Source organism: Musca autumnalis, unplaced genomic scaffold (genome assembly GCF_047663935.1).
Source record: "Musca autumnalis isolate F117 unplaced genomic scaffold, ASM4766393v1 scaffold_4, whole genome shotgun sequence".
Taxonomy (NCBI): Eukaryota; Metazoa; Arthropoda; class Insecta; order Diptera; family Muscidae; genus Musca; species Musca autumnalis.
The window spans coordinates 74,433,988-74,460,678 of record NW_027411977.1 but is presented as its reverse complement, the minus strand read 5'-3'; the positions used below and the strand labels follow the sequence as shown (position 1 = coordinate 74,460,678).

Here is a 26,691-nt window from a genome sequence, read left to right as displayed (position 1 = left end):
ATGCCGCTGTTCCGAAACACCTGATCCCCACTATGTATTCAGCTGCTGCAATACATACGTGTGTCATGAGTCATTAAGGTGAAAAATCCCATTTAAAGGATCAGTTATGAGCAGCAAAGCCGACAGTTTTTGATCGGAAATCGTAAAAAAAAATCGTCAAATCATCAAGAAAATTTGAAAAATCGTCAACATGGTCTAATACAACTAGGTTTGGATTCGTTTATTGGGATTTTTTCGTTGATAGCTTTGTCAATAAGAAAGACAACATAAGATATACAACCCACAGCAATTAATCTAAGTCAATCCCAATTAAACCCTGCTATAAAAACAACTTTCATAAGATGATAGTGTTCCCTGTTGTTTTGAATGACAGCATAGCTTTAATATTGCTTGCTTGACGGCGTGTCCGTCCATGTTTGTCAATTTCTGGACTTCATAAAAAATCGTGGTTTTGAGCCACAAAATCGTCAAAATAACGATAAATCTTCAAATTCGGCAGACAAATCCATTAAGCATTAAATTAAATTTTGGACCAGCACATAGTTTTTTGGTGTAGCTTTACGAGTGCGTATACGAAATATGGTATATCCAAAATGATAACTGATACGCCACATGCAACCGAAATGAAAGAAGTGAATAAACCGGTGATGACTGAAAGAAAAACGTTTATTCCATTTAAATATAGAAAATGGTTACGCACAAACCACTTTGAAATTGTATTTTTACAAAAAAAAAAATAAATAAATAAATTGTTTCTTTTTAAATGATATAAACTCGAAACCATAGACTAATGAATGAATATACAGAGAATTTGTAATGTGTTTGCGACCCCTACAGATCTTACACTCAATATGCTCTATGTTCACTCAATTGCTTTTTTTTTGGGGTAAATTGCAAGATTTTGTCGATTGTTTTATTTGAGGATGTAGATCCGGCCATTTTAAAAAATGAGTACCTCGTCAACTGACCCAACTCTTACTCTATGAGAGAATTTGACTGAGAAGATTTCGTTGTATAAACATTCATCAGTCTATGCTCGAAACGAAAAAAAAATTATAAAGTCTTACATTTTATAGAAATATATGAAAAACTTTCTTTTTCACTTGCAAAAAAAATATTTGTTCATTAAACTCTACTCCAACGAGAAATTAATTAATATTAAAATGATCTTAGCGCGTTGCTGGCACGTCGTAATGAGTTTTAATGACAAACTTTTATGGACTTTATGCTTGATAATTCAAAAATAGGTATTTTCAACCTCACATCTTCGATCCATTGTCAAACCGAGGAGAATTTTAATTTTATCAACAGAATGTAGCATCCCACACTATTTTTGAGATAAATCGGATTTGTCAGTTTCTTTATTGAAAGGGAAACGATCCACAAAAACCGCGATATTCTCTGGAATTCAATAAAATATGTTCGGGGGTCATCCCAACACACTCCCTACAATTTCAGGAAAATCGATTCAGTAGTTTTGGCAGAACAAATTTAAATTGAAAATTGAAAAAAGGAAGCGTGCTAAAATTTTCTTTCTAAAAAAAACCTAAGTTGGGTTATGGCGGCATTTGATTTTTATTCATCCATAATTTTTTTAAATATGGCAAAGGGAAGTACGCTGCACCTTTCCAAATTCAAGAAAATATAAATCTTATTTTTACCGTACATAATCCCTGTACATTCCCTGAAAATTTCAGGAAGATCGGTGTATGCAACATAATTTAAAAAGTGGACGTGGTCAAGCCTTTGGGTCCTAAAAAAGTGGGTAAGGTCGGAGACACAACCGCAATTGTCTCGCAAATTAATTTCCAAACCGATACATTCATAATTGGGGAAGTACCCCGCCCGTTCCGAAATTCAACAAAATATGTAGCATATTTTCACCGGGGGCCATCGCAGTACAATTTCAGGAAAATCAGTTCGGTAGTTATTGTGGAAAAAAAGGTTATACGAGAGGCAAACGTAAACAGAAGTGACACAATCTACACCAATAGTCACATGTTACTTGCTTATGCTGATGATATAGACATCATGGGCCGATCAGTAAAAGAAGTAACTGATACCTTTATGAAGGTTGAAGGAGAATCTGCTAAAGTGGGTCTGGCGGTAAACGGTGAGAAGAACAAGTTGATGGCGTCCATTGAGCTCGGACCGACTGTGGAAGTTGGTTTCTATAATATTGAGGTAGTAAAAGACTTCGTCTACCTCGGTACCTCCGAAAACACAACAAACGACATCAGTTGTGAAATAAAAAGAAGAATTGTATTGGCCAACAGGTGCTACTTTGGTTTAAGTAAGCAGTTTAAAAACAAAGTCACATCTCGTCGGACAAAAATAACGCTCTACAAAACACTGATACTACCCGTGCTGATGTATGGCGCCGAAGCCTGGGTACTTGCGCAAGCAGACAGTGCTTGGTGCATTTGAGAGAAAAATTCTTCGAAAGATCTACGGACTAATCTGCATTGACGGTGAATATCGACGTCGCATGGACCACGAGCTGTATCTGCTATACGACAACATCTATATTGTTAAACGTATCGAGATGCAGCGATTCCGTTGGCTAGGTCATATCATAAGAATGAGCGATGATGAACCTGCTAAAAGGCGTATAAATACGGACCGCTTGGCTGTGCACGCAGAATTGGCAGGCCAAGGAATAGATGGCGCAAACAAGTGGATGATGAGATGAAAAGGCGCGGTATTCCAGAGTGCGAAGCAACAAATAGAGAGAAATGGAGATCTTTTCTTAGTTCGGCCTATGGAACAAATGTTCTGTAATGGGCCAGCTAAGTAAGTAGTAAGTAGTTTTTGTAGAAAAGATTAATATTGAAAATTGAAAAAAGTGGACGTTGTCAAATTTTCTTTGCATAAAAACCTAGGTTGGTTTATGACGAACACTTCACAAAAAGAATTATCCATATCGGTCCAGCCTTTCTCAACTGATGCTGAGTCTAAAATCCGTTTCAAACAATTTGAACGGTAACTCTCGAACGCAACAAACCACGCAAAAAGATCGCAAGATAACTCTTGAGGGGAAGGGTCTAAACAATGCATATCGTTATATGTATCTTAGACATCGGTCAGCTTCGAATATGAATCTGTCCACTCCTTTGTGTACCACCCACACAAAATGTAAGAATTGTTAGCACCAGAGCACTTCAGGAACACGTCTCGGAAAGCCATGAAATTTGTCGCAGAAGATTTTGCACGCGGCACCATATACGACGCAAAGTGGTTCAGAAATCGATTTTCCTGGCCAAAACCCCAATTTTTCGTTGTGCCCGATTGTTAATTTTATATGGGATTCGTTAGTAAACATATTGAAACTAAGGAAGCAAACAAATTAGATTGAAATATTGGAAGGTGTGGGCGTGGCGAGCTCCTAAAGACGAAAAATGTTTCCCAATTTTGGAAAATACGTAATTTTTGCAAATTTCTGGAGAAAGAAGCACCTATTTCTCAGAAACTATAACAGATATTGTGTTCATACATTTTTTTGTTAAGTAGGTAGGATTGTTAACTTTAAGAGTGGTTTTAATAAATTATTGTAGCGTTTACACGAATATAGCTATTTTATTTTTCCTCAGGTACTAAATTTTAGCGAAATTCCATGTTTAGTGGACTAGAACTTTTAGGGAACAGCTTAGAATAAAGTCTCCTTTCCACATAATGATGCCCGAGAGTGTCTTCTTTCAGCTCGTATATACTTTTGTACCTGTCCCGTTCCGTCCGCTTAACTTTTTTTTAATTTTTTTGAAATTAAATGGGTAAAAATGTGTGTATTTTTCCATACCTTTTCTAATATAAATTATAGCTTTTTCACACAAATGGACACTTTTTTAACATATGAGTTTTTATAAGAGTTATAAGAGTTTTATGAAAACCCAAGGAGTATTTCTTCAATTTTAGAAAAATTTTAATTTTTTAAAGAAAAAAGCTTGAAAAAAAATTAAAAAATGTTTTCCAAAAAAAGTTTTTTTTTTATTTTTTGTATTTTCATGGTTTGTAAATTGGTGCTTAACCTTTTTAGAAAAGTTAGAACATATGAAAAACTCAAAAAGCTGAAAGTGTTATTTGTCGAACTAAAAACGAGTTATGAAAATATCTCTATCCGTTCAAAAGTTACATAATTTTAACCAGAAAAAAACGATTCTAAAGCACAGTTTATATTTTTTTCGCGGCCATATTCCATATTTTCTGAGACAATACCCCAAAAACTATAAGAAAACTCTGCCGGCACTAACTCAAATGACTGATGAGCACGAAATGTTACGAATTGAATAGCCGATTTGGCTGAAATTCAATATTTAGCTTATGTGCAGTTTAATAGCATAATGGTACAAAATCACTACAACCTTAAAAAACTATTTAAATGCCTGTCACAAATTCATTATATTCAATCTTCCTTTCTCACAACTTCCTTCATAGAACATAAAAATATGCAGTGAAATCACGACTCCTTACATAGCCTGAGGTTAATATGGTGGGATACGTATCCAAATTGTTTTCATCAAATTTATGTTGTAATTCAAATTTCTCTCTCCAGCATCCCGACATCCTACCAATAACTTCAAATGAAGTCAATAGTCACTTTCCATCCTATGCACCATGTTATGAGTTCAATGAAATATTTCGCCCCTCCAAATATTGACATACATGGCAATGTTTTTCCACCACTTCCTATCTTTCGGACTGTTTTATCAGTTCTCCCTGGTGTTTATTTTTTGTATGTCTGTTGTTTTTTTTTTTGTTTTTTTTGTTCCAGTATTTGTTGTTTTTAATCAATGTCCATCAATATTATTGCAAGTGATAGCTGTAATAATAATGGCGGTTATTTATCATACGACAATAAATAATGACCGCCGATTGGTTTGTGATTTATTCATGTACGTCATGTAGAAGTTGTTGTTTTTTCTGGGTGCTCGTTTTACATTTCGCAATCAGTGATGTAGCCAGGATTGACATTCCAGAGTTACGACAAAACAAAATATGTTGGGATTCCTTTTCATTTCAATGTTAAGTATGGAAATTATATTAAATGGGGACCCGACCATTGGATGATGAGACAATTGACAACGCTACTGATTAAAATGAATGAAAATTTAAAACAAACACCAACAATATTAAAAAAAATCATTCTTCATAACATTATCCGTTTTGATTAACAAAGAAAACAAAAGTTTTATTTTTAAATTTTTATATATCGCAATGGAAACCCCTTCAGCGTAATGTCGGCTTACATTTCCTGAGTATATTTAACCATAGCCATCAAAATAGTTGTTTTGGACCCCAAGTAGGTTTGGAGGCTGTAAAAGATAGGCCATCACGTAAACCAACAATCATGTTTGAACAAATACAGTTTCAGACCATTACAAGTCGATTTAGCCCTGTCCGTGCACACAATACCTCTCGAGCTGATCAATCGAATTGGTCAAAACTTTGAACCTCGTAAAGTGGAATTCTGTAAATCATTTTCTGGTTACCAACAAAAATCGATTTCTCCATGTGGCGTATTTTGAGTTTTTTTTTTTTTGTTGTGTTCGGCTATTAGAGTTTTCTGTGGAGAGGAAAACTCCTCAAAAAATATTGTTGTTATTGATTAAATTTTTACATAATGGCCTATACAACGTATCTAGCGGTTTTAGTCATTGAAAGAGGCATATTTCCTGCAAATACTAATTTAGATATATTTTTTTTTCCTTTTCAGATTTGTGTCTTTCAAATATTCAAAAAGGTAAGACAATTTTTATAATATTTCTTATCACTAATAATCCCAGTCAGTATGTGTTGCTTTTGGACAGCATTACCGTAGTAATGAGTACAGCGAGAACTATCAGAAATAAATATTACAATTAATCAGCAAACAGGTCTCAAGTTGTTCTTAAGCCAAAATATTTGAAAGATTTGAAAGATTAGACCAAATCCAGGACATTGAAAGTCACAGTTAGCGGCGGTGGAGATTTTACAGCTTTCCGGTAATTATCTCAATCAGCATGGACTTACCACCAATAAAAATTACACTGTCGTAATATAAGTTGCGAGGGCTACCCGCCGTAACATTTCAAATCCATTTCACTTAAGTGTACATTTGCAAAATATTTTGAATGGTCCAATCGTTGTGGTCAGTTCATTGTTGCGGCTAGAAAACGATATCTACAAAAAATTATGACGAATCGGTGCAACCTGACCGACTATTATTTCCATAGTACTTTGACTACTACTCCACAATGTGGGAAGGGTATTATAAGTTTGTTTTGCTAAAAATTTTTTCATATCTCGACAAGATAAAGCGATACAGCAATGTGTGTCCGTACGTCCGTCCGTCTGTCCATTATAAATTGTAATCAAAGTACAGCCCGAAATTATGGACCGATCGTCACGAAATTTGGAATGTAAGTAGGTTTCACATCAGCATATATCGCTATTTTAAGTGGTGATGATCGTGAAATATTTAGCGGGTGAAATGGACCAAAAACAAAATTTTTACTCCGTTTTGTAGCTGCTCTGTATGTCGCAATAATAGTCCAATCGACGGGAAATTTTAAATTAGGTTTAAGTTTCTGACAAAGAAGAAGCATGCAATCTTAGCAGATGATCATATAGTTTTTAGCGGGTGAAATGAACCGAAACTTTTGTGTGAAAATTGGAAAAATTGTAATATATATCTTATATCTTTATTCCTGGGAGGCACATACCACCCACGTGAGTTATTTTTGAAAGACGATCTCTCGACCTTTCTATAGAAGCCAATTATGTTGATGCACGTGCTCAAATAACAGAGATACAGCCTAATATTTACAGAAATTCCACAGTTTATATTGTATGTATAGTAACCATAATCACGCTAGAGTTCGCAGTTATGGTTTAATTATGACAATTTTGGATAATGAGCGGGTAGTTCTTAGCGGGTGAACTTTTTTTGGAAAAATATCCAAATTAAATTTTTGGTCTATATTTTATTTCTAGGAGACATATTTCGGCGATCTACGAAAATAAACTTGAAAACCAACATGCATATAACGGTTCGATAACTAAACTACTGCCTAACATATAAGTAGTTTTTTTTATTGTTGTGATTTTCTTGAATAGAACTACATTTACATTTCATGTTACAAAATGTCGTAATCATGATAGAAAAGTTTTCAAATCATGAATGAAGGATTCCCAGGTTATTAAATTGTTACAAATTACGATGATGTACAGGGTCTTGACGTTGTTGTGATACCTTTGGTAAAAAGTAATATAACAGTACCTCGAAATATTGGTCTTTTTCATTGATCGATTCCATAAAAATAAACGAAAACAATTTCTAAAATTCTTTTAATATTTGTTTATACCCTCAAAATTTAGGCCGACGAGACTATCGAAATAATGATTTTAGATACCAAGTATCTTTGGACGAAATCCATTTCAGACGAGTTCGAGTCGATTTACCCATGTCAGTCCGTCTGTCTGGCTGGTACGCACGATAACTCTCGAAGAATCAACTTATTTTGTTCTAATTGTTGGTCTGGTAAATTTTTTCAAAACGTAGTTTAAGTTCGAAGATGGACCATATCGGTCCACCCTTCCGTTAATTACCCCCACAAAAGTTCAAAATAAGATTATTCGCACGATAGTTCCTTGTTCCAAACTAGGAATGTGGAAATATTACATCCATGCATATATCAGGTTCGAATATGGACTATATCCATACTTCCTGAGACCACGCCAATTAAACTGACTAGTGTCTGGCCTCAATTTTGTACATAGTATTTTTTCTTAGAGATTTTGAGTACGTCCGATTATAGACTTCATCGGAACACTCCTTCGGGTGCCTCGCACACAAATTTTGGAAATAGTGCAGGAAGGAGGACTCGTCTCGGATTGTTTCATTTTTGTTGCAAGTTTTGTCTGTGTGGCCCTTGTTACGACGGTAAAATTTTTTGGGGGTCAAATGGGGGTCCATTCTTCTTGGGAAATTGACCCAAAATGTAAAAAACAAAGACAAATTATAAGTATTGAGTTTACTTTCTAAGTTGTTTTAATAATATGTCCCGATTGGTAATTATAAAATACCGAAAATAATACCTTACGTTTCCAGTAATGAAGGCTTATATATGTACATATGTATGTTCTATATCTCTGGTATGTTACCAGAACTATAGCAAATCTTGACATACATATGCCAAAAATGCAACAAAAATGTTTAAATAGATCCGAGACGACTCCTCAAACTGCACTTTTCCCAAATTTTGTGCGGGAGGTACCCGAAGGATGGGACCGCATATTCCGAACTGATACATAAATGGATTAAATAATAAAATGTACAAAGTCTGGAATGTACCAAGTCTGGCTTTCGGATTCGAGGTATTTTTGGTTCGGCTCCGACTCCAGACCGGTTTTTTTCACGACTCCGACTCCGTGTCGACACCGAGGGTAAATTCCTATACCACTAAAATTAATAAAATTTGCACAAATGTCTAACTTTTTCCTATATTTGACCCATATGACTAAATTGTTGGCTTTTCCTAACGTATTCTTTAGAAAGGGTATTAATACTTAACTACGGAACATAAATATGAAGTAACATTCATATCTGTACCCAGCAAAATGTTCGATGCCAAAGATGACATTCAATCATGGGTGCAAGTGATCTAGCATGTCATCTTTTTAGCATTTTCATCGATGAATTTTATATGAGCGTGGACCCCAAAAGATGACGTTCTTTTCTGTATCCTAAGCATGTCATTTTAACCAATGCGTTGACATGTCATTTCCACCAATGCTTTGGCATGTCATTTCCACCAATGATTTGACATGTAATTTTCACCAATGCTTTGGCACGTCATTTTCACCCATGCTTTGACATGTCATTTTAACCAATGCTTTGGCATGTCATTTTCACCAACCCCTTGGCATGAAATTTTCATGTCTTGTTTGGAAAATGGAAATGCTCTTTATTAATTCAAACGAATTCATGAAATAGCTACAATTAATTTATCAGTTTAGTTTTTCAAAAGTTTTCATCCAAAATTGCAATGTAATCACCACCGCTGCAACGCAAAAGATTACTTCCTCCGTTCTCCGCAACTGATATTCTTTCATCTTACAAAAGGTTTTTTCAATTATCTTCCCATCACCAGTTCAGATTTCAACATGGACTCCAAATGCACTCCTTTAAGTATTTTTATTTCGTAAATTACTTTTATTTTATAATTTTGTTATTTTATAACAACATTTTGGTAATTTATACTATTTTGTTTAGTGACGGAAATATGTAGGGATCTACAACCCGGCTTGCTTTAGGGATCTCTAAGAACAAAATGTAACGAACGGGGAGGAGAGACTTTTTATGGAAAATACCATTTATGCTTAATTAATTTATTTTTAATTGTTTCTTTCCAAAAGTAGTTTCTTCTTTATTTTCAGATTCTTGTTCCTTTTCGTTTCGGACTTTTTTTTCAAATTCCAAGAAGCGAGATTTGATTGATTTCATTCTATGTCAGATTTAGAACAGACAAGGGAACTTTTAAAATAGCAATGTGTGCAGTCCGATTCTATTTTTAGCTCGATGGTTGGGACTTCATATAATACCAATTGTTTAGAAGTTTTAGTTGTTTGATATGCAGGAAATGTAAGACAACATCACGACGACAGTTCTAACAACTTTGGTCTGTTCCAGAAACTGCAAGAATCTACTTATTTTTACTACGATAACAATTTTTCCTTTATGTTATCGGAAAAAATAGTAAAAATTAATAGATTTTTGCAGTACTGGAACATACCAAAATGAAAATAAACCGGTGTGTAAATAAAAACACAAACATCATCTCTATTGGATCGATGGAATGGGTACAAATGCTGATGAAAAGATCGGATCTTTCACGACTTCCTTTGCATTGGTTCAAATCCTAATGAAAAGATCGGATCTTTCACGACTTCCTTTGAACCAATGCAAAAGATGACATGAAATCACGTCATCGCAAAGAACCCCTTCCGTCAAATTTTGCTGGGTATTATTTCTACTGAATCTTACATTCAAAAAGGGCAACAAAATACAATTTCGAAAGTTTTTGTCGGTTTTAGCGTTTTTTTTTTCTTCGTAGAAGTAAATTCTCGACGGAACTCTTCCCCTTAAGAAAATCTTAAACCATAAAAATTGAATGCGGTAAAAAGTACAAGCAATTCATAAAAAGGTTTTAAAATTGATGTAAGCCTACATTTTAGAATGCTTCGAGAGCCTTAAAAAACATTTTTCATGAATTTTATCCAAGAAAAGTACGAAACCTTTTTTAGATTTTCTTCATCTTAAAGAACATAACAAATCTGCTTTCTGAGTTTTAATTTGAAAAGTACCACGAAGCTTTGTGGCAAATATCCATATACGAAAACCCACTTTTTATAAAAGCGGTGCCAACTCGAAAACGAAAGTGATTGCCATATATTTTTGTGGACTTATCAAGAACATCAAAATCCAGTCCTTCACCGATCGATTTTGTAAAAAATATTAGATATTACAGAAAGTCAAAATATTAATGTTTGGGTTAAAAAATTGAAGTTTTGTCATAAAACGGTTCAACAAAATATGACAAATAAAATCGATCGATGAATTTCTAGTTTCTGTAGTGGAATTATGTAACTCATTTTTCTAGTTACCGACAAAAATCGGCAAAATTAAAACGCAAACTTAAGAATGAAAAATTCAAATAAAAGTTGACAACACTCTTGCTATCGGTAGAACTTTACGACTACTTCTTATTCGTCGCTAACTTACCGAAAAACATCGTTACTTACCGAAATAATAAACAATTTAATTTTACTGATTTTTGTCGGTAACTCATAAAATGCGTTAGAGAATAGCACCACTGCACACAAATATTTCTAATCACGATATCGATCTGAAAATTTAACCGTGACTAGAAGATAGTTTTCAGCAAAAATCGCCACGATTGGTCGATTTTTAAGTATAGACCCCCATAACGTTACTTCCCATTTTTTATTATTTTCAAGATTTTGTCAATATTTTTCAAGTGAATTTTCAACATCTTTAAAAAAATTGGTTGGTTTTAGTACATCCCCCATATAAACGTACGTCCTTTTTTATAATTTCACTATTTAAGCCATATTTTCCAACTGAATGTGCTGCAATTTGACATTTCGAGCTCATAATCTGTATTGAACATTCTTGCAAAAATGTATCAATATATCAATATATGTATGCCCACCTTTTTTATAGTCCTATATCATATTCATGGTAACTCCCGGTATCTGGCATATTTAAGTATTTGAGATACATTTTCTACAGAAACATTTGACATTTTATAAATTTTATTCTTAACAAGGATTATCTGGCTACAAGTAACAAAAATATGAGGCACAGAATATTCTTAGTATGTCGATTAAGATGTGGATTATAGATGTAAACAATGTCCTATAGGTCTCAAACAGGGAATATCTGAAAACTTAGGCGTTTTATGATATCTCGATTAGGAGGGTTTCCAGATCGACTAAAAATGTACCAGTATATATAAACAGTAAACATGACTACCTTGAGACACAGTTTCTGTGTAGAGCTTAAAAAATCTTCGGGATGAATACCGCATTTTTTACTTTCAACGGCAGATAATTCTTCGGATGGCGCTTATTTTTCAAAAAAAAAATGGTTTCTTCTATATCAAGCTAATTTGCATGATGTTTATACATTTTTTTGTTCTCTTGTTCTTTATCCAGATTTTTGAAATTTTTTGCAGAGATAGTGTATACGATCTGCGCGGTGCTCTTGAGTCAAATTAAAATGGAAGGTGCTTACACCTTGGAAGTTTTTGCGGATTCTGGAACTACAATGTTCATAGATGAGAAAAATCAAAAAACTAAAAAATCGCCGGAGCGCATTTTAAGTAAATCGCGATTCAAGTTCACATATTTAAGGGTTTTTTAGGTTTTCACGATTTTGCTTGGAAACCGCAAGTCCTTACGAAATGGGACTAAAAAAAATTTTGTAGCTATGAAAATTCTTTCCAAGATTGATTTTTATGGTATCTCGTAGTTTTTACCTTTATTGAGATATAGAAGCTCAAATTAGGACAATGGATTGACTGTATCGCCTCCTTATAAAATATGGCCATGACTACAATTTCCCAACTTAAACTTATATATCTCATAAAACGGTACAACCTAGGAAAAAATTACGAAAGCCAATCTTGTAGGATTTGCGGTTTTCAAGCTAAACCCTGAAGACCTATGAAAAAAATTTGAAAGTTTGATCTGAACCTCTATACCTCAAAAATTATAAAACCTAGGAAAATATCAATCAGCCAATCTTTTAAAAAAATTGTTCTTTAGTCCTATTTCAATAGGACTTGCGGCCTCCAAGCAAAATCGTGAAAACCTAAAAAAAACCTAAAAATGTGAACTTTGATCGCGATTTTTTAAAAAATCCATCATGCGATTATTTCTTGTTTTTGGATTTTTCTCATCTATAAATATAGCTGTTTCAAAATTTGCAAAAACTTCCCAGGTGCAAGCGGTTTTCATTTACAGTTAGTTAAGGTGCACTGTGTATAACATTGTTTTATAAGTAGGCGATACAGTCAATCCATTGTCCTAATTTGAACTTCTATATCTCAATAACGGTAAAAACTACAAAGATGTCATAAAAGTCAATCTTATAGAGAATTGTCATAGCTACAACATCTTCTTTAGTCCCATTTCAATAGGACTTGCGGTTCCCAATCAAAACCGTGATAACCTAAAAAAACTCTTAAAAATGTCAACTTGAATTACGATTTATTTAAAAAGCGCTCCGGCAATTTTTTAAGTTTTTTGATGTTTCCAATCTATGAACATAGTAGTTTCAGAATCCGCAAAAAGTTTTCAAGTTTAAGCAACTTCCATTTAAATTTGATTCAAGAGCACCGTGTCTGGCAACTCAGAAAAATCATATTCCGCCACATCCAGCTGAAGGTTTGCTATAATTTCTTCAAATACCGCCATTGTCAAGGTTTTTTGAGCACCATACTTTAAAAACATACAACTGTGAAAACATGCATTCACTTTAAACTTAAAAAACATAATTTGTCATCAAATGAGATCGAAAGAAAATGTAAAAGAACAACATCGATTACTTAAACATTCACGAAACTCCGAGTATAATGAAAACTGAATATCGCTCGACACTTTCAAGAACATTTTCATAAAAATAACGTGAGGATCCAAGGTACTAAAAGTCTACTTCTTTTCACAATATTATATAAAAACACTCAAAAATATATTTCAAAAGAGATCAATTTTACTACAAAATAAAAATACATCTTTATGATGTTATCAACTAAAAACAATAAAATATACATAGGGATAACGAAAAGAGCGCTCAGCATTAGAATGGGAGAACACCGATCAGACATAGAAAAGGGAAAAGAGACTACAGCACTATCACAACATGTAATGAACACAGGCCCACATACCGGATTTTGACAGAGTTAAAATTCTAGATAAAGAGAACAATGAAAAGAGACTGCTAATAGAAAGTTTAAGAATACAACAAAAAATTTACGTAACGATTAACTTAAAGGAAGACACCGATAATATAAGTGCAAGTAACATAAACAAAATCTGTAATGATAATTTTAAGCCGTTTTTCATAGATTTTTATGTTTACCTTTATACATAAATTAATGTAAACGAGACTTAATATTATTGTAAATAAACATGTTTATAATTATAGTGTTATAAAATTTTTTATGAACAATGTAATTTCAATTCATTTAAATAGACAAATTCCCCAGAAGAAGTCGACATAACATCGACGAAACGTCGGTAAAATGCAATAAAAACATATATTTTTATTTGCAAAAACAAACCAAAGGTCAGTAAGCTAAACCTATATAAATTCTAAAAACAATAACAATACCATTGACTTCAGCTTGCATTTCTTACTATTGTAATTTTACACAATACTTTTTTGTGATATCACTTGTAACCTGTCACTACGTTAATGGTAATTTCAATGTCACAATTTCTTCAAATGAAAATGTTCACTTCTGTGGCTCTGCTTTAGCATGTACCGTTAGAAGTTGTTAAAAGAAAGCCGGAATACTAAAATTGTATGTGTCTACGAAGAGTTACTGCCATAGTTTGTAGACATCAATTTTTTTATTTTTGTCGCGGGCTGAGACCACAGTGCACTTAATCATCTAATAATTAAGATTTTATCTAATTTTATGTAAAAGTTCTTCAAAATAGACCTTTGTGAGGTGACCAGTAGGTCTTCCGACAGAAGACTTGTGGAACATGTACGGAAGACGTTAACAGGGTGTTTTTGTAAAAATGCTTGCCTGTCACACGAACCGTTCGTACTAAAAGGTATACGTTCAAAATTTGGTTCTTGTAAAATTTTACGAACCATTCGTTTTTATCTAAAACCTTTCGTCTATTTCATAAAAGCTTTTATATTTCAGGGTTTCCATGATACTTATTTTGTGAATTTTGCATAGGCATCTGCACGTAAAATTTGCTACTTGATGGCAACCCCGATAAACAGATGACCAACAAAAAATAAAAAAAAAAAAAAAATGTAATCAAATTTGTCCAAAAATAATTGTGATAATATGAAGAAACGGATGTACATATACGCGTGTGCTTCTATGAAAAAAAAAAATAAATAAAATTGAATTCCCTTCCAGTTTGCGTATGTTTTGTGTCATTTATTACTCAAATTATTTAATTTTCATTCAAAACGATGGGTCTTTTCCATTCGTTTATTTTTGACGTATTCGTTCGTCTGGTTTTGTTACGAAAACCAAAAAATTACGAAAATAAAAAGCTTTCATTTGTTTGTCACACGAATACAAACGTCAACCGCTATGAAAACCAAATTGTGTCTTCGTTCATGAAATCGACGAACGAATGGCCAAAAACATTTTACAAAAACACGCTGTAAATGCCCAATTATAATTCGTAAATATCATGGAACTTTACTTTGCTTGCAAAAAAATTAAAGCATCAATTGGACCATAAAATATGCCAAACATGCATTTTGTAATGAAAATAGAGATGAAAAGATTTGACTTCAAAGGATAGTAGATATCCGTACCTTTTGCTTAATAGTTTTCTTATATTTTTGTTTTAAAATAAATAATGATTTTTTGAAAAAATGTTGGTGTCCCGAATTTAATGTTATATTTCTATAATGTAGAAAAAATTGCCCGGAGTCGGAGTCGAGTTATTATTTTCGACTCAGACTCCGACTCCAGCAAAATTGCTTGACTCCGACTCCGCAACCCTGGTTCAAACAGAACCTCCCTGCGACAATTATCTTGCGGATTTGCCATTTTAGTTGGTGCATACAGGGTTTCTTGGAGCTTTTTGGAAGTATGGACTTTCCCCCGAAAAAATTGTACCATCGTAAAGGGGACCGTAAGAACAACCTGCTGAAAAAATTAAAATGATCCGCTAGTAGGTCTTAAACTGCACTTAAACTTAGTTTGGGCAAAATATTACGAAGTTCAAAATTTGCTTCGAATCGGTTTATCTCTACGAGAGTTACCGTGCGCACCAGCCAGACAGATACACGGACCGACATGGCTATATCGAATCCAAATTTTCTGAAACGAATTTTGCACAATATACTTGGAGTCTAAATCCATCAGACACTTTAGTTGGTCGCCGTGATTTGTTACGACCTTTTCAACCATTATGCCAGAAAGCAAGGAGTTTTCCACGAAAATCATTATATCGCTGTAAACAGGACCAGTAAACATTTTTAAACGGTCCTCGAGCAGTCCATAAACTACACATAATCATAAATGTTGAACTGTTGTGAAAGATAATCCGAAGAAGTTTTCCAATATAACCCTCCTTAGAACTTGAAATTTTAGGAGGTGAACTGTTTCGGCCAAATTGAATACTCAATTTATAAGCTTTAGAGGTCATCAGTCATTTATGTTGTTAGCGTTATTTAGAGCTTTAGGGACATTATAACAGGAAGTATGGACAGGGGCTGCGAGCACGACGGACCGCAAAAAAATCTCATGCCGATCCGACAAGAGTCTCTAATCTGCACTTGTCAAAAGTTTTGAAAATTTGTGTGGGTGGTTCTCGAAGGAGTGGGCCGATATTGTCCATATTCGAAGCTGAAATATGTCTGGACCTAATGTTACGACCTGCGAAGTTTTGACCCAATCGGTCACTCCATTCGGAAGTTATCGTGCGCACCATTTGAGCGAAAAATGTTGGAACTTCTGTGAGGGTAAGTTACCCGAAGAAGTGGACGAAATGATCCATCTTAGGACTGTACAAAATATTACGAGAACCAAATTTTGGTTGGTCGGTTCAAGAGTTATCGTGCGTCATAACAACAGACTGATGAACATGGCTAAATCGAAATTTGAAATTTACCATATACCCATATCGCACATTTTCAACAAAAGGGTAATAACTCAAAATTTATTATTTTCCAGTTGAGACAAAAAAGCATTGATACATTACTAGCATCTCTGAAGAGTGACATAACGGTATTTTTTATGAAAGAGTAGACAAAATAATAAGAGATTTTTACAGTGGGTGAAGTTGAGCGTTATGTTTGGCTTTTATACCCTCAGCATTTATGCTAACGAGGGTATATGCACTTTCATACGGGCAAAATGTGCCTTATCGAAATAATGGTTTTAAACCCCAAGTATGTTTGGACGAAATGTGTTTCAGACAATTTGGAGTTGATTTGGCCATGTCCGTCCGTCTGTCTGTCTGGCTGGAGCGCACGATAACTCTCGAACGGATCAACCGATTCGGCCCACAATTTGGCTTTCGTAATATTTTGTCCAAACTTAGTTTAAGTTCGAAGATGGGTTATATCGGTCCACTCCTTCCGGTACCTCCCCCACAAAAGTTCGCAAATGTTCGGAAAATTTGTGCTCACGATAACTCTTAAAGGAAGTAAACGATTTGGTCCATACTTTGTACAAATTTTTACCAGACTTAGATGAGGTTCCTAAATGGACTCAATCGGTTCACTCCTTCAGGTACCTCCCACACAAAATTTCGGAAAAGTTCAGTTTAGGACCTACTCTCGAATCGCTGTGATTTTTGTTGTAGCAACTTATATTCACTGCCCCACATACGACGGTACAAGTTTCATCAGGAGCAAGTCCATTCTTCCTGAGAAAATAACCTGAAAGGTACAAAAAACCCCTATGACACCCTGTGTACTGGTTGGAGCTCAAGATAACTCTCGAATGGATCTGTCGATTCGGTCCAAGATATGGCCTTCGTAATATTTTGTGCAAACTTAGCTTAAGTTCGAAGATAAGCCATATCGGTCCATTCCCTCAGGTACCTCCCCCACAAAAGTTCAAAAATATTCGGAAAAATTGTGCGCACGATAACTCTTGATGGCCGTGACCGATTTGGTACACACTTTACACATCCTAATATATCTACCAGATATAGATCAGGTTCGAATATGGACTATATTTGTCCACTTCTTCGGGTACTTCCCATATATAGATATAGATCAGGTTCGAATATGGACTATATTTGTTCACTTCTTCGGGTACTTCCCACACAAAATTTTGGATAAATTCACTTTAATAGCTGCGCTCGAATCACTTTGATTTTTGTTGAAGCAACTTGCACTCGCTGCCTCAATTATGACAGTAAAAGTTTTCTCAAGGGCAAGTCCATACTTCTTGAAAAAAAGCCCGAAAGGTTTAAAAGACCCATATTGCACCATATGTTGTGGCTGGAGAGCTCGAAGCGAATACTGCGATCGCCAACACTTTGGATATTGTAATATTACTTCGAATATTAGATGAAATTCGAAAGTGATGCTTATAGGTCCACTCCTTCCGGTACCTCCCCCACAAAAGTTCGAAAATATACGCGCGATAGACGCAGCAACTGATTTGGTCCAAGTTTTGGATCTCTTAATATTGTCGAAACTTAGTATATGATCAAATTGGGGCGCTATCTGTCCAATCCTTGTGGTACCACCCACACAAATGTTCAACATTTTTGTGTGGTTAGGGGTCTGTTCGAGGATCCTTTGGAAATTTTTAACGGAGGTTTTCCTAGTGGCCCTGTTTACAGCGATATTATGTTTTTTCGTAGGCTAGTGTGATAAGAAAACCCTATATATCGATATCCCCGCAAATTTTTTAGCTTAAATCCTATCCATACTTTTGTCGGTTCATACGCCCAAAATTTTGAAAACCCCCTAAATACATAAGTTTTTTTGAAAAAAAAAGTATTTCACTCCACACAGGCTGAGGGTATATCTCTGTCGGCAAAGCCGACTGATACTTTTTTTACTTGTTTTATTAAAATTGAAATTTTCAAAACTTTGAGTTACTACCATTTTGCTGAACAGGTGTGATATGTATGCACCCTCTTTAGCCGAAGTGCTGGAGGAACAACTAGTAAAAAAATACCAGTCGGATTTGCCAACAGAGATATACCCTGGTGTCAACTGATTACTTTCGATAGATATCGTGCTCACCAGACTTTTCAGTTGGTCACCGTATAATCAACAGTTACTGGACCATTTTATAAGGAAACATGGACTTGCCAAAATCTATGCGATTCGAAAGCTGGTTTTAACTTGAAATTTTCCAAAATTTGTGTGTGCAAGGTGAGCGAAATATTACGACGTGTGATGATTGTACCTAATCGGTTACTCCCTTCGACGCATGATGACCAATTCTAGAATTAACGTGCGCTCCAGCACATGGCTGAATCGATCCGAAACTGTTAGAAACGGATTCCATCCAAACATACTATCGTTTATTTCGATGAGGTAACTTTTCATGTTATCAAAGTGTATATTTCCTCTGAAGGTATCAAAATGTCAATCGTCAGGAGGGGCCACAGTTTAGTTGCTCCATCTTGACGCATGAACCGATGAAACTAATGCTAAAAGCCAATTTACATTTATGGAACTTATGTATATTTTCTGTGCAAGAAGAACCCTAAATACAAAAATCAATATTTGCGTATATTATACACAATTTAAAGTATTTGGTAAATTTATAAAAAAAAATCATTCACATTTGAAAACATGTTGTGCACTCAAACAATATGTAATAACAACAAACACATACATACATATATATCACAATCAGCAAAGTTGAAATAAAATGTACGTCAACGACACTTGCCTTAGATGAGTTTTTGCAAAAGTTTGATGATGTGTCATTTAAATGTGCAACATGATGGAAATTGAACATGTTTTAATTCAACTCAGTGCAAACAAAAATGAAACAGAACAAACAAACAACAAAAAACGTTCAGTGAAAATGCCATTGCTTCGAAATGCCAACTGATCGGAAATACGTAAAAGTTCTTTAAGCCAACCCAGTTGTTCAATAAATAGCAATTGTCTACTTTGACATAGTTATGTAACCAGTTACTCATTAATCCTGGTTACTTTACACCCAAAAATGGCATACAAAATAGCCTATAGCCCCCTTTTGTCACTGGAATTGGGCTTTCTTACCTATCATGTCAATTCACTAGTTACAGGTAATGCGGCGTGTAATATATTGACTATTTTATAGACTACCGATGGATAGTGTAATAGGCAATGTTTCTCTCTTGAAATCTCTTTTCAACACAATTTCTCTTTTTGAAAACAAAATAGAATAAATGTTTTGTCATTTTATATAAAATTTATTTTTTATTCTGAATTTAAAAAATCTTTTTCGGTGCGTTTGATGTGCAAAAACTTATTGTTAAATAAAGATGCAACAAACGTGTTATTGGGCTAAATTAAAAAAGGGAGAATATTTTTAGAAGAATATTTGGTAAGTATAGATACTTTTTTGGGACAATACATTTTTTAATTATCTCATTAAACTTTTATGCATTTTATTTCAGGTACATCTGAATTATCTGAAGCACACTTGAGATGCACATTCCCAGGACCAAATAAACAAAAACAATATAAGTCCCAGTATCAAGGATTCACGTACAAGTTTCAATATCAGGGAATTTAAAGATTAACATTACATTGTCCTTTATAATATATGTATGTATATCCACGTCATGTAATTAAATAAAGCGTGGTTAGCGCATATTCGATATATAAAGATTAACTTTTATAATTGTATTGTTTAAACTGGTATTCTGATTATAACTTACTAGTGATTTTGGCTATCATTTTTGACCACCGAATTGACTGGTTACTGGTAATGCAGTGAGGAGACAATTGCCTTTCACATGACTATCGAATTGGGTGGTTACTGGTAATGCAGTGAGGGGACAATTGCCTTTCAATTGACTATCGAATTGGGTGGTTACTGGTAATGCAGTGAGGGGACAATAGACCCCTTCCTATGACATCCCCATGTTAAATTCACCAGTCTATAGCATTGCGAGTAGATTGGGTGGTAACTAGGGGTGTTTACCAGTAACCAGCAAAATTGCTAGTTATTCCCTAGTTACCCGAACAACTGGGAAATCAAAATACATGTACATGTATTGTGGGATTTATAATACAAAAAATGAAAATTTAATTTAACATCGTTCTTTTATAGGTTGATTATGTATATCCATAATCTACATACATATATAAAGATAAAGATTTATATTTCCGGATCACAGTGGATGCAGCGTGTGGTACGAGTAGTTCTTATCTCTATAGCTGGTTTGGTCTCAAATAGCAGATACATATATGTGTCTGCAATTCTTTATTCTGTTTTAAAGTATTTTACTATTCAAGTTTCTTTTGAATACTTTGAATATTTGTAAGTTGCAAAATAGAAACGCTTAAATAGAAAATCTCAATTCATTTTGTACTCGTATTATTCACTAACTCTTTTAACATTTAAAAGCATTGCAATAATTGTGCAGAAGCATTTAGTCTCTTAAATTTGTTGTAATCTATTGGATTACTTTATTCATACGTAAAAGCATGCAACTTGCAGTTGACAGCAATTTGCCAAAATGATCTTCTTAAGTGCCATACGAGTATGGTTTGTATTTTTATGCAGAGTGATTGCATTTTCATATCAAAATAAAAGCTTAAGTAAAATAAACGTTTTCTGTGAGCAGATGGAATATCTAATATTTGAAAGAGTAGAAAAAACTCAAACGTGTATTTTTCGTAATGAAAAAAAAAATTATCAATGGCTTCGTGTTCAAATACATTTTTAGCTGGAACACATTAATTTTTTTTATACTCAGCTGTTAGACTAAAGAGGGTATATATCGCTCATTTACTCAAAGATTGACACATCTCAAAAAATCAAGTTTCGAGAAAAACGCGTTTTAAGTTGGTGATTGCAATTTGACTTCCCAAGTTAAAAAGATTATTACTCAAAAACTAAAATAACTACTTGGAACATATTTTGCAAGCAGCTAGCCAGATGCCAGTGCTCAATTTCTGTGCATGATCTGAAGTGTTTTAGTGCTTCATAAACTCACAAAAGTTTTGTGTTGAATTATGCTGTCCTATGTGTGGTAACTCGTCTAGTTGTAGAGTTATCAACATGAAAGTTTGACACAAGATAAAGTAGAAGTCGTAGAAAAAATAGGAATTGCTAACTCAGAAGACGCATTTTTTGAGTTATGTCACCCTTTAACATGGCAAAGTCGAGGATTTATCTTGTCCCTCTTTCATCTCAAGTAGACACTGACCTCCCCGTGAGCTAAAATGTGCCGCGCGTTCACCCATAAGAACGTTAAAAGGTTGGGTTTGGGCGCAGGGTTAGTAACCCTCTCCTAGAAAAAGCAGCCTGCTATGAAAAATCAAAAGAAAAGAAAAACAACAAACGATTTAAGGACCATGATCTGCGAATCTGCACCTGGAATGTTCGCACTCTTTGTAGAGAAGGTGCAGTTTACGCATTGGCAGATGTACTTGAAAAGTACAAGGCCAACATTACTGCCATACAGGAAATACGATGGAATGGGAAAGGCGTCACAACAACACCTAAAGGTGACGCACTGTATTATAGCTGCCATGACATAAAGCATGAGTTTGGTTGCCGATTTGTAGTTGGTCGGAGGTTAAAAAACCAGGTGCTAGATTCTCGTTCTATGAAAATTTGAAATGAAAAATATTTAACTTATAAAATTTTTCATTTGACATTTATGTATTTCCTTTATAGAACTTTTCATTTCAAATTTTCATAGCACAGGAATTGAGCCCCTGATCTCCAGCTTCACAACAGTGAATGAAAGACTTGCTACAAGTCGAATAAAAGCAAAATTCTTCAACATCAGCTTTATTTGCGCATATATCCGTTGTCCTGCCCATGACATTAAAATTATTCTAGGCGATTTTAATGCCAAAATTGGAAAGGAAAATATCTTTGACCAAAGAGTCGGAAAATTCAGTCTCCACGGTGAAACCACTGACAATGGTATGAGGCTGATAGACTTTGCAGCTGCAAGAAACATGGTAGTTAGCAGCACCATATTTAAGCAACTCTATATTCACAAGGGCACCTGGCTGTCTCCAGATCAAAGAACAAATAATCAAATTGATAGATGGAAGACATTCATCGAACGTGTTAAAAATATGATCGTTCCGAGGTGCAAACATTGTCTCGGACCAGCACCTTGTTACAGCAAAGGTACGTACCCGTCTAAACGTTGCAAACAGCATATTCCACTCAACTGGCCCAATTGCTTAATGAAAGCACTCCTTGTCCCGATAACATATCAGCACAATGGCTAATTATTGCCCACTCCATGCAAACAGCCGCAAAATCCATACTTGGATACCAGAGACCTCCACCAAGGAATCTATGGTATGATCAGCAGTGTCGTGTTGCTACCGTAGAGAAAAATGCGACATATAGGACTACTTTACAATCCGTAGTAACGCGTAGCGCACGAGAAAGATACAGGTAGAAAAGGAGAGAGGAGAAACGTATTTTCGGCAGGAAACAGAGGGAGACGGAAAAGCGGGAGTGTGAAAAAATCGATATGTACAGGAATCAGAATGAAGTCCGAAAGTTTTACCAAAGAGTCCAGCATCAAACTGATTGCTTTGGTACAGGCACATCCTCCTCTAGAGACCAACAAGGTAATCTGGTAACTGAAACAGATAGTGTGCTAACGAAGATACCACAGATCCAATCCCAAAGGATGGTATTAAATGTATATAAACCGGCTGAAGAATAATAAGGCAGCAGGAGCTGATGGCCTACCAGTTGAGCTGTTTAAAACCGGAGGCGACACGCTGATAAGGTGTATGCATCAGCTAGTTAGCTCAATCTGGCAGGAAGAACGGAGATAAGACTTTATGCTCCAACTATAGGGGCATAAGTTTTCTCCCTATCGCCTACAAGATAGTGTATGGGATATTGTGCGAACGACTAAAGCCCATGGTATTATAGCTACCATGACATAAAGCATGAGTTTGGTTGCGGATTTGTAGTTGGTCGGAGGTTAAAACACCTGGTCTCCAGCTTCACACCAGTGAATGAAAGACTTGCTACAATTCGAATAAAAGCTAAATTCTTCAACATCAGCTTCATTTGCGCTCATGCTCCCACTGAAGACAAGGATGAACTGACCAAAGATATATTTTATGAGCGCTAAGAAGAAACTTATGACCGTTGCCCTGTCCATGACAATAAAATTATACTAGGCGTTTTTAATGCCAAAATTGTAAAGGAAAATACCTTTGGCCCAAAGTCGGAAAATTCAGTCTCCACAGTGAAACATCTGACAATCGTATGAGGCTGATAGACTACGCAGCGGCAAAAAACATTGTACTTACCAGCACCAGATTTCAACATAAGGGCACATGACTGTCTCCAGATCAGAAAACAAGAAATCAAATTGAGCGTGTTGGATGTGCGTTCGTTCCGAGGAGCAAACACAGACTCGGACAACTACCTTGTTGCAGCAAAGGTACGCACCCGGTTAAACGTAGCAAACAAAGTACGAACAGACACAACACGAAATTTGGACGTCGGTAAGCTGCAATCACAACAGATAGCTACAGCATATTCCACTCAACTAGCCCAATTGCTTAATCAAAGCACTCCTCATCCCGATAACATATCAGCGCAATGGCAAGGTATTGCCCACACCAAGCAAACAGCCGCAAAATCCATACTTGGATACCAGATACCTCTACCAAGGAATCTATGGTATGATCAGGAGTGTAGTGTTGCTACCGAAGAGAAAAATGCGGCATATAGGGCTACTTTACAATCAGTAGCAACGCGTAGCGCACGAGAGATATCGGGAGAAAAGGAGAGAGGAGAAACGTCTTTTCCGCAGGAAAAAGAGGGGGATGGAAAAGCGGGAGTGTGAACAAATCGAGATGTACAGGAGACAGAAGGAAGTCCGAAAATTCTACCAAAGAGTCAGGCATTAAACTGATGGCTTTGGTACAGGCACATCCTTCTGTAGAGACCAGCAAGGTAATTTGGTAACTGATACAGATAGTGTGCTCAGGTTATGGAAAGAACATTTTTCAAAACTGTTGGTATCCAATAGCAGCGAACACGACGAAGATACCACAGACCCAATCCCAGAAGATGGTATTTAATGTATACCGCCCAGCCAAGATGAGGTAAAGGCAGCAATAAATCGGCTGAAGAATAATAAGGCAGCAGGAGCCGAGCTGTTCAAAACCGGATGAGACACGCTGATAAGGTGTATGCATCAGCCAGTTAGCTCCATCTGGACGGAAGAACGCGTACCCAACGATTGGAACCTGAGCATCCTGTGTCCCGTCCATAAGAAAGGAGATAAGACTTTATGCTCCAACTATAGGGGCATAAGTCTTCTCCCTATCGCCTACAAGATTTTGTCAGGGATATTGTGCGAACGACTAAAGCCCATGGCCAACGAAATAATTGGATCATACCAATGCGGCTTTAGACGTGGCAAGTCCACCATTGACCAGATATTTACCCTGCGGCAAATCCTGGAGAAGACTCAAGAGATGCAGATCGACACCTACCACCTTTTTGTCGATTATAAAGCAGCCTTCGACAGCCCGCTACGTTCAAAGGTATTCCATGCAATGTCTGAATTTGGTATCCCCGCAAAGCTCACTCGGCTTTGTAAAATGACTTTAACTGACACGAGATCCTCAGTTAAAATAGGAAAGAACTTCTCCGAAGAATTTTGTACCAAAAGAGGTTTCAGACAAGGAGGCAGCCTTTTATGTGATCTCTTCAACATCCTGCTGGAAAAGGTTATACGAGAGGCAAACGTCAAAAGAAGTGGCACAATCTACACCAATAGACACATGTTACTTGCTTATGCTGATGATATGGATATCATGGGGCGATCAGTAAGAGAAGTAACTGATACCTTTATAAAGGTCGAAGAAGAATCTGCTAAAGTGGGTCTGGCGGTAAACGGTGAGAAGACCAAGTTGATGGTGTCGACGCGCAATGCGTCCATTGAGCTCGGACCGACTGTGGAAGTTGGTTTCTATAATATTGAGGTAGTAAAAGACTTCGTCTACCTCGGCACCTCCGTAAACACAACAAACGACATCAGTTGTGAAATAAAAAGAAGAACTGTATTGGCCAACAGATGCTACTTTGGTTTAAGTAAGAAGTTTAAAAACAAAGCCACATCTCGTCAAACAAAAATAACGCTCTACAAAACACTGATACTACCCGTGCTGATGTATGGCTCCGAAGCCTGGGTACTTGCGCAAGCAGACATGGCAGTGCTTGGTGTGTTGGAGAGAAAAATTCTTCGAAAGATCTACGGAACAATTTGCGTTAACGGTGAATATCGACGTCGCATGAACCACGAACATCAGTATAGATAAACGTATCGAGATGCAGCGATTGCGTTGGATAGGCCATATCATAAGAATGTGCAAAGATGAACCCGCTAACAAGGCGTATAAATACGAACCGCTTGGCGGTGCACGCAGAATTGGTAGGCCAAGCAATATATGGCGCAAACAAGTGGATGAAGAGATAAAAAGTCGCGGTATTCCAGAGTGCGAAGCAACAAATAGAGAGAATTGGAGATATTTTCTTAGTTCGGCCTATGGAACAAATGTTCTGTAATGGGTCAGCTAAGTAAGTAAGTAAGTACTCTTTGATTAAATGAGCGATTTATACTTCGATACGACGATGCCGCTACAGAAAACAGTTTTCATAAGGTGAGAGTTATGTCTATGGTTATCGAGTTTACAGTAATGCAGCAAGCTTGGTACAAATTGAATTAAAGTTGTATTTTTCAAATATTGCTAGCTTGAAAGTGTCCGTCCATGGTTATCGGTCAGCCAAGTACATTTTGGTTGTTGGTCAATCGGATATCGATAAAAACAATCATTCAACACTGTGGGTCAGTCGAAAGCTGGACTCATACAATCCAAAACGAAAGTTTTCAGCTGATATAATTCAAAGGTGAGGCAAAAACCGTCAAAATACCGAGGTACCGTTGCACTGTGGTCCCATCCTGCGACAAAAATCGAAAAATCTATGTCAGCAAATACCAGCGACAATGCAATGTTTTTGTAATTTATAAATACCGTTATAAAGCAAAGCAAAACAGATGAAGTTGACATTTACGTTTGATCCCTTAAAAACTTTGAAAACGTCAGTAAGGTTCTGACTTCTTATAAGACAAATAACTAAAAAATTAAAAGATAAAATTATTATAATATTATTTTTCGAAATGGAAGTTTAAGCTAAAGGTATTTTAATTACTATTACGTAAAAAGTAGTACAAATTTTTCGCATAAAATATGCTGGAAATTAAATTTTTTTAAAT

General features: G+C 35.6%; 1 long non-coding RNA gene across 1 annotated transcript in view; it reads left to right on the top strand.

Annotated features, from left to right (window-relative positions):
- LOC141401254 (uncharacterized) overlaps nucleotides 1–26,691 on the top strand; it is a 307,733-nt gene that overhangs the window by 218,184 nt on the left and 62,858 nt on the right. The window contains exon 5 of the long non-coding RNA XR_012412303.1: nucleotides 5,711–5,737. This is a non-coding gene — a long non-coding RNA (uncharacterized lncRNA). The remainder of the gene's footprint in view (nucleotides 1–5,710; nucleotides 5,738–26,691) is intronic.